This window comes from Camponotus floridanus, unplaced genomic scaffold (assembly GCF_003227725.1).
Source record: "Camponotus floridanus strain SB8 unplaced genomic scaffold, Cflo_v7.5 scaffold43, whole genome shotgun sequence".
Taxonomy (NCBI): Eukaryota; Metazoa; Arthropoda; class Insecta; order Hymenoptera; family Formicidae; genus Camponotus; species Camponotus floridanus.
In genome coordinates this window covers 387,765-404,671 of record NW_020229581.1, presented here as the reverse complement: position 1 = coordinate 404,671, position 16,907 = coordinate 387,765, and the positions used below count along the sequence as shown (strand labels likewise).

The following is a 16,907-nucleotide window of genomic DNA, read 5'->3' as shown; positions in this document are numbered from 1 at the left end:
TGTAGCAAATGTGTTTCCAAACACGTCGCTCCTATTTAGAAGACGAATTATGATGCTGCTAAAGAGATTTCCGGTGCAACGCTTGTTGCAACGTGACGTAGCCGGCCAACTATGTGCGTCCGGTGTTTTCGCTTTCGTTCGTTTGCAATCAAAGCTATCGCATATCCGATGATACGACGTTCGAGAAAACACTTCTGAGTCACGTTCGCGTGATACAAGTGCGGTTCGAGGAAGCTCCAGTGCAGCAGCCGTGTATCACGGTTCGTCTTATCGCTGGGATGAAATTCAGCAGGTAGTTTATGCGTGCATATATAGATGCATACACGTTGCAGTTTCCTTGACCGTGGCTACTACCGCGGGACCGACCGCTGCAGACTCGTTCTCCGATCGTCGAGATAGCGTTACGCCATCTCGTAACACGGTCGGCTGATATCTGATGGCTCGTTGCGGTGAATTCTTATCTGAGCTTTCGTTTGTTAGACTCTGCTCGATCGTTCGCTGATGCTAATTCGACAAGTCGCCCGATTATAAAGGTAATTTCCGATCCCGTTCGTACGCTTGATATATGAGATCGCTAATGCGCTGATTGATCCTGTTTGTATAAATACGATGATAGGATAGATTACGTTCCGTAGCGATTAAATCATCCGTCCGGTCAAATTGATTCGATGTGCATTAATCTTCGGTATTAATTTCGATTGCGGCAAAAGTATCTTTTAATACTTCTCGATATCATTAGTATTAAATATCTTTCTAATAAATCTCGATAAAATCTCGAAATTAATATTTTCAACAGTCTAATTGAATAAAAATAAAAATAAGATTTCTCTAGAAAAAGTCTAGTTTATAAATCGCAAATTACATTATAAATAACGAATAAAAATACAATCGATTATTAACCATTAATGGAATCAATGAATATGTTAATTATCGTAAAGGAAATTTAGAAAATTTCTGGCACGAACTTTGAGAAACCTAAATACTTTCCATCTTCCCAAAGTTGCGGAAGTTCTCATTACACGCAACATAAATTGTCGCACGTCCGGTGACAATTAACTCGCGAGACACGTCACGGGAACGTGTCCCGAATCAGAGAATTCCCAGATGTATCAAAAGTTACGGCGCGTAAATGACAGGCGTCATCGCGAGTTGGTATATGTCGTTATTAACCGCGCCAACTTACGTGAAGCGAGACGGTTATATCGCAAAGACACGTTTTCATCCGCGCCAACTAAGTATCGAGCGTTTGGCATCGAGCCGGTATCTCCCTCGTCGCGTTGCAGAGACGCAGATAAGAATCTGCGAACCCGTTGCATTCTGCGTAATCGCTAAATCATATGACCGGTATATATAGCGCCCCGTTATGCCCGGCCTATGTCGCGTGGCAATCGATACGAGACGAACTCGGAAGTCTGTGTCAGAGGCCGAATAACCGTTCTTCTACGGCTTTTTCATAGAGAGGAAACAGGGGATAGAGCATGAATTGAGAGACATTTAATTTATTATTGTATACAGAGGTCGCCGTCCATTATTTCTTTTCGAGTTTTAAGAGCATAAATTTTTACAATTTTTTACGTAATGAAGAATTTAAAAAAAGATAAAAAAAATATAAATTTTAATATCGCGCCAATCGTGCAAATTTAAATAAAAATAAAGAATAAAAGAAAATAAAAAAATAAAAGAAATAAAAGAATAAAAAAATAAAGAATAAAGAATAAAAAAAGTAATACAAAATTAAAAAAAAAAAGATGATAAAGAAGAAAGCAAAATATGAAAAGAAAGAACCTGACTTTTCACTGCCTCTGACGATTTATAACTATCTGTATGAACCGCAAAACGCTCAAACTCGTTAGCTGCCGCAAAACGCAACGCGCAAAGCGCGACCGCAAGTTAGCGTGTAGGTTAAAAATACATAAATCCTCGCGGTTGACATTTTCATTCGAGAGGGCTAATTAAATATCCTTAATCATCATTCCGCTGCTTCTCTCTCTGCGATTCTCTCAACAGGAACGAGAATCAAGAGGCGAATAATCGTCCGTTCGGCGACACGAGGCCGACGCCTCGGCACCGCTCGTTAGTTGCATTAAAACTATAGAGTACGACCGCGTCGTAATCCCGAAGTACCGTTCTCTCCGCGGACGGGTCCGCGAATAATTTAGCCGTAGTCGTAGCCGCGGACTCGCAAATGTGTGTTACATACAGCTAGATTATATCGCACGACGCATCCGCCGCGCCGCGAACAACACGTAGTTAATATGCATGCGCGGCTTAATTTGCATTAACCCAGGCGCGGGGCATCCACCGGGTTGCATTATGTGCGCGGAAGCGACGCTCGAAGACAGGACGCGTTGCGCGCGCGCGCGCGCGCGCGCGAGCGAGCGAGCGAGCGAGCGAGCGAGAGAGAGAGAGAGAGAGAGAGAGAGAGAGAGAGAGAGAGAGAGAGAGAGAGAGAGAGAGAGAGAGGAGCGAGATAATAGAAGAGGAAGATGGTTCCGCGAATCTCTCCAAAGGGCACGACTCGCGCACGACTTGCGCCGAAACCGTTTCGCGTGCCTGCTTCCTACTACTACGTACTGATTTATGCACATGTTTCCTGCGGAGCTGCGCGTATAATTAGGATAAAGCTATATAATTTAAGTGACAATATGAATATATGATATCATCCGAGTGCGCGCGCGAAATATTCAAGAGGCGAAATGTACACGGTGCTTCAGCGGTGAAAAAGTAAAACAGAATTGATAAAACGTCCTCGAGGTAATAAACGGGAAGCGGGGAGGTGATGCAGCCCCTAAATTATTCCTAGACTAAATATTTTACCGATCTACCGTAAAAGAATAATTAATAATAATTAGATTACATGCATAATTACATATACAATTGAATATTCGAAATTCAAATTCTACAATTCGATATTCAAAATGAGATCAACGCCATTCCAGAGCCCTTTCGTCAAACATTCACATATTAATGTAAATCAATGCCATTAGCAGGATTTAATCGTAATCCCAGCTTATAAATTGCATCGATTTACTCGCCCGACTCGAGTCCACTTCGATTTCACGTTTCTTGTTATACTTTCGTGCGTTAATATCCGCACCCCTTGCTAAAGTATCACGGGGAAGAATAGTTGGGGCGTGTAACGCGAGCTGTCTGTTAAATCGGGCCTCGTGCTTGAGGTGCCGCGGGAGGAAGAGATAGAGCGATAATACAAAGCATAAACGAGAGTCTAATGAACGTAGGTAAACAGGGGGGGGGGGGAGAGGGAGCGGACAAGTTTATCTCGAGAGTCGCTTTGCGCACCGCAAAAGGAAATTAGCGCGCTAATGTTATCTCTGCGAAAAGCAATTAAGCCCCGCGGTAATAACGTACGTCGCATCCATAAAGCGCCACGACCCCTTCCACCCCTCGTCGTCGTTCCGTCGTCGTCGTCGTCCGCGGGCGAAAATTGAATACTTATTATCGCGCAACCGCGGAAAAGCCGACTGAGAGCCGCGAATCCGACGCTCCACCGACGATTGAACCGTTCCCGGCGCCATTTCGCGCGCCGTTCGCGCTCGAGGGGGCGAGCCGAAGGGGATGAAACCGCAGACTTAATGAAAAATATACAATTTCGGAACGAGCTCCGCCGCACAAAGGGCAATCGCGAGCGGCGTAGACGTGGAAGTCATTATCGGGGATGGGGATTCGGATAAATTAACGGAATGCGTCGCTCGCACATTGGCACAGCTGGGATCTCCAAAGGGGACGGAGGGGGAGATTTTGTCCGATTGTGTTACAGAACGCGCGATGTAACCGTGATACGCGCATTCGGAGAACGAACTCTCATTAGCGCAGCTAGCTGCATAAAAACTTGCGTAATTTCTATACCGGAGGTAACGCGATCTTTGCAATAACATCTATCTCGATCGCGTTGCCTCGAGATTCAAGTGTATGCATTTCACTCTCTAAAAGTGAATCAGTGAAAATATTCACTAATTTAAATAGTAAAATAAGATTTCACTGAGAATCAGCGAGCATTTTACTGATTTTCAGTGGAAACGCTTATTTTTTTTGTTATTTTATCTCACTGATTATGATCAGTTAAAATAAAATTCACTATAAAACCAGTAAATTTCACTGTAAAATCAGTAATCGCTTCGTTCGTTTATCTACGATCGCTACGATCTCTCTCGTATTTAGTTTTAGTCATAAGAATTATATAAAGTTTGGAAAGAGCGACAGATAAAATTAAAAGTATTACTTCGATTTAATTTCTGATACAATCTCAATAGAGAGGCTTCAGGTATTAAATCGATCTTATATAAGTCGGACAAATAAGTGTCTGACGACTTAATGAAAATTATGAAGAGATGAATTATAGTTTAATATTACTGACGATCGAAAGAAATATTACTGATATTGAGAAATATTACTGATTGAAACAGTCAAAATTATTAACTGATTCTTTCAATAAAATATCACTGATTTACAGTGCTGTACTTATAACTGCTGTAATCAGTGACTATTTACTGTTTTTCAATGCACAGAGAAAAATGTATACTGTATTCAAGTAAATATTATTTATTTTAAGTATATCATAAGTTTGTATATCCGCAAATATATCATAAGTTTACCACAAGCATTAAATTTAATTGAATATATTCTGAATTTTAGTAAATGCAGTATTTTAATCAAGAATATTAAAGTAAAACAAAAATTTGGTTTGCTTACTACAAGAGTTGATGTAAAGTAAGTTTGATTTTTTTTTAATACAACTTTACAATATTCTTGAAGAGAAAATAAATTGTTCTTTTGAATACTTATGTTAATGAGATTTTCTAACACTTGTGATGACTATATTTTAAGATTATTATCAAGAATATATTCTTTGTTGAAGAAAATTATTACTTAAAAAAAGAAAAATAAACTGAGTAATCGCTTTTCTTGGCAGTAGAATGATATTTTTCTCTGCGTGATAACACACTGATTCACTTTTAGAGAGCAGGTATAAAAGAGAAGTGCTGTAGAAAAATTGAGCTTTATCGAGACCGGATACTATTCGCGGGAGAAGAAGAGGAAGCGGGGGAGAGGATCCGTCCGTATACGCGAGAACAAGTTGTGGATGATGAAGACGAGAGGGATCGTTGCACCGCGCAACGTTGCGCAACGCTGATTGTACATTACGACGTCGTAAAAAAATTCACCGCGACCGATCACTTTTACGATAAGATGCGATCGCGGACGAATCGCCCTCTCGATTCCCCTGCTCGATATTCCTCGTGCTTTAGGATCGTTAATGAGCACGTACGGCCGCTCATTAGACACCGACCGGCGTTTATAATAAACGTCGATTTAATCGACGCTAAGTGTACACGAGCTGCCCCATGCGACCGTACATCTGTCCTCTTAATGCGAATAATATGCAGATTCTTACAAATTCGCGACGTCCTCTTATGTTCGATCTAGCAACGAGAACGTTTAAAGATCATGTACGACATGTAATCAAAGTCAGTTTCTTAATACTATCGAGATGTTTCGTAATTTTACGCGTGCGTTAATGTAATTATGTTTAACATAATTATTGAAAAATGAAAAAAGAAATGTTACTTCGATAAGAATAATAATTATGTACATAAAGATGTATATTATAATCGAAAGATTTTTCGCAACATCTTTTCCATACTATTAAAAACACGGCGATGCCTTGTAGCTATATATCTCCTTAACACGATCGATGGAGACTAGATTACAAACTATTTTTATAAGACAAAAGATAAGTATATTCGAGATATCGTGTAGAGTATACAAGTATACAAGTATAATAAAACCGGCCGGTATATAAGTATAATTGGCATCTTCAAATGCAATCGTATTTGCTATCGCGAAGAGAGATCGTCGAAATGCGAATTTTCTTTTCAATTAAATATAATGCCCGGTAGAAACCACGGGAATCGAAAATTTACACCTATTCTTACAAATCCAATTACATCCTTCATTTACATTTTTCTAATTTACTTTGTTTTCGACATAATTACACTTGTATAGACAATAAAATCGTAAAAATCTATAACTTTCTTCCATAACAATACTGATTCTATAGAGAATGATGATTTTATCTTCATCTATGAAAAAATAGAAAAATTCTAATCTAGACTTCTAGATATAAATCATTGAATATCTGCGAAAGAATCTTATCAGATATCTGTAATAAAGAAGCTCAAGTTTACATACAGTGTATAACCAATCTCAATAGAATAAAGCAAACAAAGCACTTTTCAAATCCAAAGAAAGATAGAAATATTTCATTTCCTTTCGTATGCATTTCAATCTCACATGAGCTCCATGTAAATTAGAACCGATAAGCTTTAGAGGTTGATTCATTCCGACGAATTAATTCGGCTAATCTCGTATTAGGATATCAGCTTGAACGGTTCGGACAGCTGCAAGGAGGAACTACGGTCATGCGCAAGGACGAGTTGCGTACTTCCTGATAAAATGCTAATTCACTTCGCCGACGATACTTCCGCGGGAAGGGAAGAAGACTCGGGGAGGAAACGGTGTCGGCGAAGGGGTCGATAATACGACCAAATCGCGGAAACCGGGTCAGATCTTTGTCACAGTATCGATCCGCTCGAGTCTCTCGGGATCTTATCGCGCGAGGAGTTAAATCGCAAAGACACGCGGCGTAACAAATCGCGAGTGTGTGTGTGTGTGTGTGTGTTGTATTTTTTTTTATCCGGATCCCTCTCGTTATTTCACGATACGTCGCGTCGGCTCCGATAATCGATATCTCGACGGAAGCGATTAATGCCACGTGAAAAAAAAAAGTAACCAACTGTGAACACGATCGCCGGAAATATACCGCGTCAGGACTCGCTTATTATCCATCTCGACATTGTATTAAAATCCTGAAAAGCGTCGCGGCAAAATAAATTTCCTGTCGGAACGCATTTATATTTCAGATAAAGTCTAGTGCGAGTAATCGACGGGACATTATCACGATATGCTCCTGATATTTAATCGAAGAGTGTAAAAGTATTTCCTTGGAGATTTTTAAATTAAAATCATGTTAATATTTTTCATCACTTATTTTGGCCCCAATAGAATGTGAATAATTTCGCATCTGAACTTGTACGTCGTTATAAAGGGATTTTACCTTGTCATTATTCAATGTGACGGTGTAAAATGTGCGCGCTTGAAGACTATAAATATCTTCGCGCGCATCGCACACCGACATTTCTTGAAGCCGCTCCTGGATCGAGTCGGAGAATTACTGCTTATTTGCGTGCGATTACGCGCAAAAGTGTAGTACGTGAAATCTAGTCGAGCCCACGCACCAAGCGACAAAAAAAACATCTTCGTTTAGTGCCGCCGCCCGAGATGTGGGACTAAATGAAGACTTTAATACGATCCCCTATGATTAATGTCATTCCGTTTCACTAGCATAAATTGCGCTGCCTTTATCCGTGATAAAGATAACCCGAGAGCTCTTTACGTCATATCGATATCGATATATCTCGCGAATATCTTTAAGAACAACGCGATGTTATCTCTATTTATTATCATATCCTACAAAGTTTACATAATATATTTGTACCTCGAGTTCATATTTCTATTACCTCCAGATATCGTAGAGCAAAACAATGCGATGAAGAAGAAGTGAAAATATAAAGAAAAATGAATTTCTTTTTTTTTTTTTATTGAAATCGAGATCTATGATTTATTCATCGCACGGATCGAGAATGTAGAGCAATTTCCTCGGGAACGTCGATCGAGCGAGCCGCGCGAGTTTCTCGTCAGGAAATTCTACAGTAAAAGAGACTCGCGCGTCGAAAAATGTCCAGATGGAAATAACATCGGAGAGAGCTGAAAGAGACTCTTCGTCGCTTCTAACCGTAGACCAGACAGTGCCCAAGATCGTTCTAGAGTGAATTCTGCCTCCTGCCTAGTTTTAAAAATAATCATACGTTCCCTGTCTCAAGCGCCTTGCACAATGCTAGGCAACAGGCAATAAGAACAGAAATAATATCTATTCTCTGCTCTTATTGGCGAATATTTTCTGTTCCGCGTATTTATCGGTGAATAGTTTCTGTTCCTTATTTCTATTGCCTGTTGCCTAGCATTGTGCAAGGGGCTTTAAGTGACAAGAGCGACGTTCCATTGATAACATAACATCGGTCCTTGGCCAATGTTATGTTCGTAGTCCGGTCTTATATTTAAGATCATCTTAAGAACTCATTCAACCAATCAAATAGCTACAATGCAGCTATTGATTGGTGGAATGAGAGCTTAAGACAATCTTAAATATAAGATCGAACTATGAATTCCGACCCTTATGTGCCTCCGAATCTTTTCTATAGTCCCGACAAAGTCAATCGTATATAATAAAAAATAAAAATAAAAAAAAAATATATATATATATATATATGACATATGATATCAATATCTTAGGACACATATTTATATTATTTTTTTACATGTATAATATTAATGGAAAAGGTACTTTTCAAGTTATGACGAGAAAATATTGCAATAAAAAATTATTATAACAAAAAATTATTATATAATATAATAATTTGAAAGAAAAATAAATTACAAACAATTGAGTAATTATAAATAACTTTCTCTTTGATATATTTTGCATGAAATATTATTCGAATTTTGTTGTCAGACTCTTCGTACAGAAATCTCGCGTTGCATTTGCATAAAACCTCGCGCAATTGATGTCGTCGGAGAGGTAAGTCTCATAATAACGCCCGGTGGCGTTTGAACTCGTGACACGCGCGATGACGAGAGAATTCAAGAGAGAAAGATGAAGATGTACGACACGGCCGGAAGAAACAGACAGCTCGGTATATTAAAACCGACGAAGTGCGCGAGATGACGAAGGTGGAAACGTCCCTTGAAATGTATGGAAATCTTTACCTTTTCCTTGAAAAGGCCTTGATTAGTCATCTCGGTAATTTTTTAATTATTATAAGAAAACTCGAGAAAGCGCTCTGTATCACTTTCAAGGACATGTTTTAATTCTAAAATACATTCTCTCGTTAATCTATAAGCCACTGCATTTTTTGACAATTTTTTTACTACTTTTCAAGATGAATCATTAATGCAAAGACTTCTGGCAGGATTAACGAAGAACTGGGAATTTGTAAAAAGCTCATATTTATGAATATTTAAAATAAGTTTTGCAAATTGAGACTTGCCTTATTAAATTTTTTAATTTAGTGGAATAGTGGAATTCATTTTCTCTCGCGATATTTATTTGCGCAATTACGAATTAATAAAGAAAAATTATTCTTGACGAAGATGTATTAATCACGATTCGTCAAAAACATATTTGCCAGAAAGAAATAATAAACATGTACAATATATATTTCGATAAACGAAAATAAACGTAGGATATCCTCCCTTTTTCGACCTTTCTTAGAGCGTGAATTCCCATCGGATTCATAATCAATGACGCGAATCATTCTTCCACGAACGTAGATCCAATTTTATCCTTCGCTGCATTCTCAGTGACGCGTTGCATCTTTTGTCCGAATCTTCGCTTAAACTTCATGACTAGTAAAGTAGTAAAGCGAAAATTCAATCTTGAGTCAAAACATAAAAAAGTTCAGTCGAGATAATGATCAAATAAAATTTAATATTCAATATTTTACAGAAAAAATATATTTGAAAATTGTGTGATTGACATTATACGGGATTTCTTAATAAGTGCGAAAAATTTTAGAAAATGATATTCTTTGTCGAAAATTAAGGGAGATTTTTCATATATAAATATATACTACTCCTACATCCTCTCCTGTGGACTCCTCCAAAAATGGGGATAAAAATTAGGTTTTTATTTTTTTTCTCAAATTTGGAACAAATTAAAAAAATGAAATTAGGTGAATATTTTCTACTAATAAAAAGGTTATTTATTAATATTTTCAGCCTCCCGTATTTTATTATTGTTATAAGGGAATGAAACTAGAAACCCCTGTTCAATTTTTTATTAAAACTTTAATCAGAATATCTAAAAAATATGTATTAAAAAATATGATTTATTCAGAAACTTTTTTATTTCTTTTCTTTTTTTCATGAAATCAGTAATTTTCAAGAAAAAAAAATATGTTGTCATGCACAGCACGATGCTAAATAGCATTGGTTTCGAATTACGAGAAGTTAAATTTTGAAATAAAAATAAAATTAGAGTAAATGTTGGGAAAATTGGAACAAAAGCAAAATTATAATAAAAACCTCAAAACCTAAAAAATAAAAATCTAATTTTTACCCCCATTTTTGGAAAAGTGTAACTCCACAGGGAGGGATGTAGGAGTACATGTTTATATGAAAAACCCCCCTTGATTTTCGACAAAGAATCATCTAAAATTTTTCGCACTTATTAAGAAATACCCTATATAAACGATATATACTTACAATAAAAAAAAGTAAGAATAACGATATCAAAGACAACTGGAATCGATTTACAATTGTTAATATTAATTAAATCGATTTAAATTTCAATCTCGACTCAATCGTTTATCGCGACATGAATTCAACTTGGTTTTGTCAAGTTTAGAGTTAAAGCAACTGGGGGAGCCTCTTCGGGAACGAGGGGGAACGAGAGGCAAGGTGCGGCGAACTATCGCGGCCTGCTGCCAGCCGGTTACACGCCGCCGAGTATCGGCAGCAATCGCGGCAGCGAGTGACTCATCCGTTCGGTAACTACTCTTTACTTCTCTCTTCGCGATCCCGAGACGCGGGGGAGGAAGGTTCTCCGGTTCGTTCATTCCGCTCGGTTCCACTCGGCTCGCCGCCACGCTCTCTCTATCATTCGACGTTCTCCCGCGCACCCGGACCCGGGTCTTTCTCAACTCTGTTATCCGGCCTGCTGAGAAAGAGAGACGCTTCCAGTCTTGCAAATGGAAAAAGAACCGGCTAGGTAGATTTATTCCGCTCGTAGAATGAAAAGTGGAATGTTTCAAGTTTCACGTTCAAAAAACTAGCGTGTTGAATTATTTCAACCGGAAATAAATCTTTCTTTAAGGATCAGAGAGAAAAAGAGTTTGACAAATGTTGACTCTTAAATGTTTTTTGAAAAACACCGGGAATGTGTAAAGATATATCCGATGTCCGCCTCGGTTGAATTACTACGATTGATTCGCCATATTTTTCTACGATATAAAACAATAAATTAAGCGAGATATTCTCAATATTGGCACTACTTCTACTAAACTATTAAAAAAAAATATATATATATATATATATATATAGCATTTAAATTAGAAGAATATTCAACTTATAATATTAAAAAAATAAACTTCACATTTCCTAATTCTATTTATGTTAATATAATTGATGAAAGGTCAGTTTCTCTGCAGCTAACGATTCTTCGATTCAGGCGAGAAATCTTGGCTCGAGCATGCTCCGTGTTTTTCATACGAGGGAGTATACTCCGTTTTCCTGCAGTTTATTGATCCACGGATGGTATACGTGTCTCTCTCTCGAGCTAAGCCAGCGGAAAACAAAGCAATGTTCTTGCTCGGTGCCCTTTGTAATCGGAGAAAATTGGACCTTACAATCGCGGCGAGATGTGTCGAGATGCCATCTAGTAATTAGTTAATTGCTATCGCAATTACAAAAAATGGCATGGTTTCCCGGGAACCATTTGAATTTCATGAGAATCGCATCGAGTTTAATTTTGGGTCGCGAACAATCGGAATTTTTGTGTAAAAAGTCTAGCGATAAAAAAAAAATTTGGCTAACTTTTCAAAAGTCTTTTAACACGTTCGACTACCTTAAAGAAAAATATGCAGTTATTCCAAAAATTAAAAGGCATAGCTGATTCTTGAAATTCGCCAATTATTATATTTTATTATAAATGACACTGCGTGTAACACGAGATTGAAAATAAGCGCACTTGGGTTGAATTGTACATTGAATATGCGAATGCAAATCACAACGAGTATACAATTTTGCCGATAATAATACGAGAATTATTATTATCGAAGTATCGAATACAAATGCAGTAAATAAATTAGCTTCTGCTTGTGTGTAGTTTTTATTACTTTATACCCCTCTGCGTATGTGTGTGTTTACGCTTATTGTCGGGAAAATCTATTGATATGTAAAACCGTTTGATACGGAGTAACGAAACGCCATTACGTCCGCAATTAAATTTGCACGGAGAAGCTCACCGGTGCAATTAAGTAATCGGATTACCTTCTGTGCGCTAACTTTACGAGCAAATAATGCACGCTCCAGATTGCAGTATGATGTGATGTAGATAAGATAATTATTCGTACGAAGCTGAATACGATTCTCTCTAGCGACTCTGTTTCTATGGGAATTGGACATTTAGTTTTTTTTTTCAAGCTCTTCTTTCCGATCGGGCGGAAAAACCATTTCCGCTGAATCGTATCGCTATTATTCTTGTTTTTTTAAGCGAGAGACTCATCCGTTTCTGTTTTTTTTAACTGTCAATATAACCTATCAACATTTTAATTTTACGTTCAAAGACTGTGTTTTGTTAAATTTTAAAGTTGAAATTATTTGTGTCGAAAAATTTTTATTATTTAAAAAATTTCAAGAGACTATTCTTTAACTTAAGAAAAAAGCTTTTGTCTCTTTTGTACACGAAAGCTATAATTGAAGACCACAATTTCACCGCGTAAGAGAACCGCACAAAGTTCGACCCAGAGAAGTTTGGCTTCGAACGTCGCCAAAGGGGGGATCAGTATTTAGAATCGGCGTTTGGACAAAGTTTCCGCGAACAAGTTCGTAACCCACAACACACGTAGCGAGAATAAACGACAATCGTCGTTAAAGGGACTGCCGGCAATTTCCATCGTGACTTTTCCAGGAACGCCGACATAGGCACAGGTGCTCGCACGTTTGGCGAGCGCGAAAGGAAAACAAATTGTAATTAACAATACGGTCGTAAGAGAGGTCGAAGGGCCTCCGAAACACGAGCATTCTTACCTCCTTCTCTCGTCTTCTCGGGGTCTCCTTCTCTCTTATGCACCTATTCCGGGTCTACTAGGAAAAGCGCCTGTCTCCCGCAGCCGCGAACGCGAGGATGTATAAATACTTGAGAGAGAGCGACTTCTCTTTCTCTCTCGTTTGACTCTCTTTCTCCCTCACCGTCCTTTTTTTCTTACCGTTCTCGAGTCCCCTCTTCGACACGAGCACCATCCTGTGGCGCAAAAAATCACGCCCTATCCCTCGCGTATAATAAACCATCCGAGGTTTAAAAACAGCGTCGTATATACACTCGCTTATGCTTCAAATTTCTATTAATGCTAAAGATTTGTATGCACACTTGTGTACATATATATGCCATATACTTTGAAGAGCCAAATAATAAATAATGAAATAATAAATAATTAAATAATAATTAAAAATAATAAATAATTAAATAATAAATTGATAATTCGATAAACTTCCCGAATTAAATATTTCCGCGAATTAAAGTATTTTGTCTCCTGAAGATTTCATGATGCAAAGGATGGTTCGTATCATCTGTCGAGGGTAGTTTCGCGTCACCCGTTACGCTTCCGACGCACACCCGCTAATTGCTAATACGAAAATATAGACCGTGGAACGCAAAAGAGAGAAAGGCGACAGATTACGAGGAGGGCCAAGATGTCGTTTACTCGGAAGTCGCGTCCCATTTTTCGACACAGTTCGCTCGTGAGTCAGAGAACGCCGCTCTCCGAATTGTAATGCGTGCAAGTGCAGCAAGACTGCCGGCCGATTAACCGAAAGGCGCGTGAAGCGATTAATCTCGATCCATTCGTAATGCAACGCGTTACTCGCGTGCTACTGGTTTTCGCGAATCGCCGTTTTTTAACCCACTAACGCCGATCCGGGTGTTCTGCATGCATGAATATTTACCGTGCGTGAAAAGATAGTGGGAGAAATAATAATGACGAAAAATATATATTTCTTTCGTCAAATAAGCCAGCTCAGATTTGATCGAATGATAATTTAGATATGCCATAAGTTGTAAATATTAATAAATGGAAGTTAATTAAAATTTGGAATCGGCGAAATCTAATTCTCATTATTGATAAGTTATTAAAATTGACGCTTATATGTATTAATAGGCTAATAGTGAAACAAAATCAATGTTGTGTACATGATATATCATTACATTTGTTATTACTCACTGCGCAAGTTTTGATGCTGGACACAAGATAGCGTTAAATTGTAAGAGCTTCAATGGTCTGCTTCAATTATTTACCTGAAAAATATAAATAAATAATGTTCATTAATAAAGTTATTTGTGACAAATTGATTAATATGTAAAGATAATACAATATATATATAGTACTTAATATTTAAATAATAATAAATAAAGAATTACCTTTAAAAACACAAAGAGAGAGAGATATGATTGAACTTTGTATATTTTAATTCATAAAATTTTTTTTAATACTGTATAATTTATTTTTAATATTAATTTTAATTATATATTTATATTATTTACCTAACCTAACCTTATATATTTTTATTAATTTACCTAACCTAGCCTAACCTAACCAATTTACTTGCAGAAATAATGTAATAAATAAAAAAGGAAATCATAACATACACACTTTTATAAAAGAATATAATTAAAAATGCGTATCATAATTTTATTACATGTCATATAAGAAAATATATTTATATAATATATAATAAAATATGTTTAGCATCTTACATAATATAAGCAAATATTGCGAAATGATTCTCACAAACGTGATTGCGGATGCAAATGAGAGACATAGAACCAATTTGACAGGATACGAAATATTTCACGCGTGGTTATCTCAACATTCATGAGCTCGTACAGGAAGAACCTTGTCGAGCGGAGAATGCATTGACCTTGAGCGCGTGCAGAATCGACGCGAGCAATTTTGTAAAAAGCAAAAGGTGAAGGAGTGGTCCCGTCGAAGGCCTGTACGGCCCACACACGACGGACGAACAGGCTGTGCTGTAATATGGTTCAATTAGCGTTAACTGGACCCGCAATGATTCAAGCAAAGACCGCTCGTTTCTCGCCAGAAACGCCGCGTTAATTCGCGCAAAGAATTCTCGCTTTATTACTCAAATTAGCAAATTAGCTGCCGAAAGATAGTTGTGATTTTCGACAAATTATGTTGCGCGTGCTTAAGTAAAATAAGTATGTAAATCATGTGTGAAAAAAAATATATATAATATCTAAAATTAAACTTAATAACCTTTCATGCATAAGACATATTAAATTTAAAAAAATATAAATATAAAAAAAAATATATAAAAATATATAAAAAAATATATATATAATATATAAAATTAAACTTAATAACCTTTCATGCATAAGACATATTAAATTAAGAGAAAGAAAAAGAAATTTTTATGTCGAAAGGCTCTCAAATTCTAAAAAGTACTTTGCATTTAAATCGCATCAAAAGATCAGATATTTTTAACTATGTTTTCTACAGTCTTCCTCAGTGAAAATTGCATCGTTATATATTACATCGTTTCGTAATTGCGACGAGTCGAGTACGTACGTGCCACGGAATCGGCAACTGCAGAATGCGAATGCAATGCGCGCACCTGCTTGTATACCGAATAAGAGCATACGGAGATATGCATATTAACGTTCCGCGCTCGCAAAAGGTCCCCGATGGTAATACGATCCTTATCTACATGCCACGCGGCGGCGAGACGCTTCGTTCGAAATTCATGTTGCAAAATTGCATGCGTGTCATCTGCCATCTTTTTCGCGCGCGGGAAGCAAAAGTTGGCCGAAACCGTCCACCTGTTGCGAATATTCGTAATGGTGGTACGATTCAACGCGCGATTTTGTCTAAGTAAATTGCCACTCGCAACGCGAGATATAACGTATTTCTCGCTTAATAAACTAACTCCCGAGTTTTAATACAGTAGTTTACTACTTTCGTAATGTTTTGTGAATTTTCTCCACGTAACTAAAACACCTGCGCGCCTGCTTTCACAAAATTCTACACTTGGGTTATATAATTTCAGATAATGCAAAAAAATCGAACGATCTAATAACTATATATCTGGATACGATAAATGTTCCTTAAATTTACATCACGAATTTTGTGTATCGTATTGTAGAAAAAAATAAATGTATAAAGTATAATTAAAAATGTAACAAGCTTTTTCCGTTACACATTATTTCATTTTATATTTATTTCACTTTTATATACTACTTCATTCCAGTTTTTATATTAAATTATATTATGGAGAGAAATGACACTTTCAAAGATATAAGACTGCTAATGTAAAATTATTTTATAGCTTCTGAAAGTAGTTTTAAGGTGGCGCGTATAATAGCTTTCTCTATAATCTTTAAATCACTTCAGGAAAGCGACATACTTTATGCGCACAATCGGAGGAACAATCACGTTTAAAAATTACTAGGCAATTCGCGTACACTTGTAAATTAATTACACATCGAGAAATGGTTGCAACGACGATAAATTATCTCGTTTCCATATTTTTATCACGGCGAGCCATTTTCATCGATAAATATTATATTTAATTTCAAGCTCGCGCGCTATGAATCATCCTAGCGATGACATTTACTTATAAATTTTGTATAATATCCGTTAATTATCGCGGCATTAGCCCGCGCAGCCGATTCCCTGACCCAATTAATCTTGCTCTGTCCTGGCATAAACTGCGGAGAAAGGAGACAGGTTATACCGTGCGAACTTCTGAGAGCAATTATCGAGTAGTTACGCGTTATTCTGGTCCGCGTATTAATATAATAAATGGTTGCCCGGCATTTTAAATCGCGTTTACAATGTTGCTCCCACATTAATCGGTGACCAATAAATTGATAAAAATATTCCACTGTAAGAATTAATCTCTAACAAAAATCGTTGATATTATTATTATTTTTATTTTGTGATTATTATAATGCGACTTTAATAATGTAGAGAACA

General features: G+C 37.1%; 1 protein-coding gene across 7 annotated transcripts in view; it reads right to left on the bottom strand.

Annotated features, from left to right (window-relative positions):
- LOC105258422 overlaps window positions 1-16,907 on the bottom strand; it is a 209,292-nt gene that overhangs the window by 159,097 nt on the left and 33,288 nt on the right. The gene's annotated exons all lie outside the window — the stretch shown is intronic.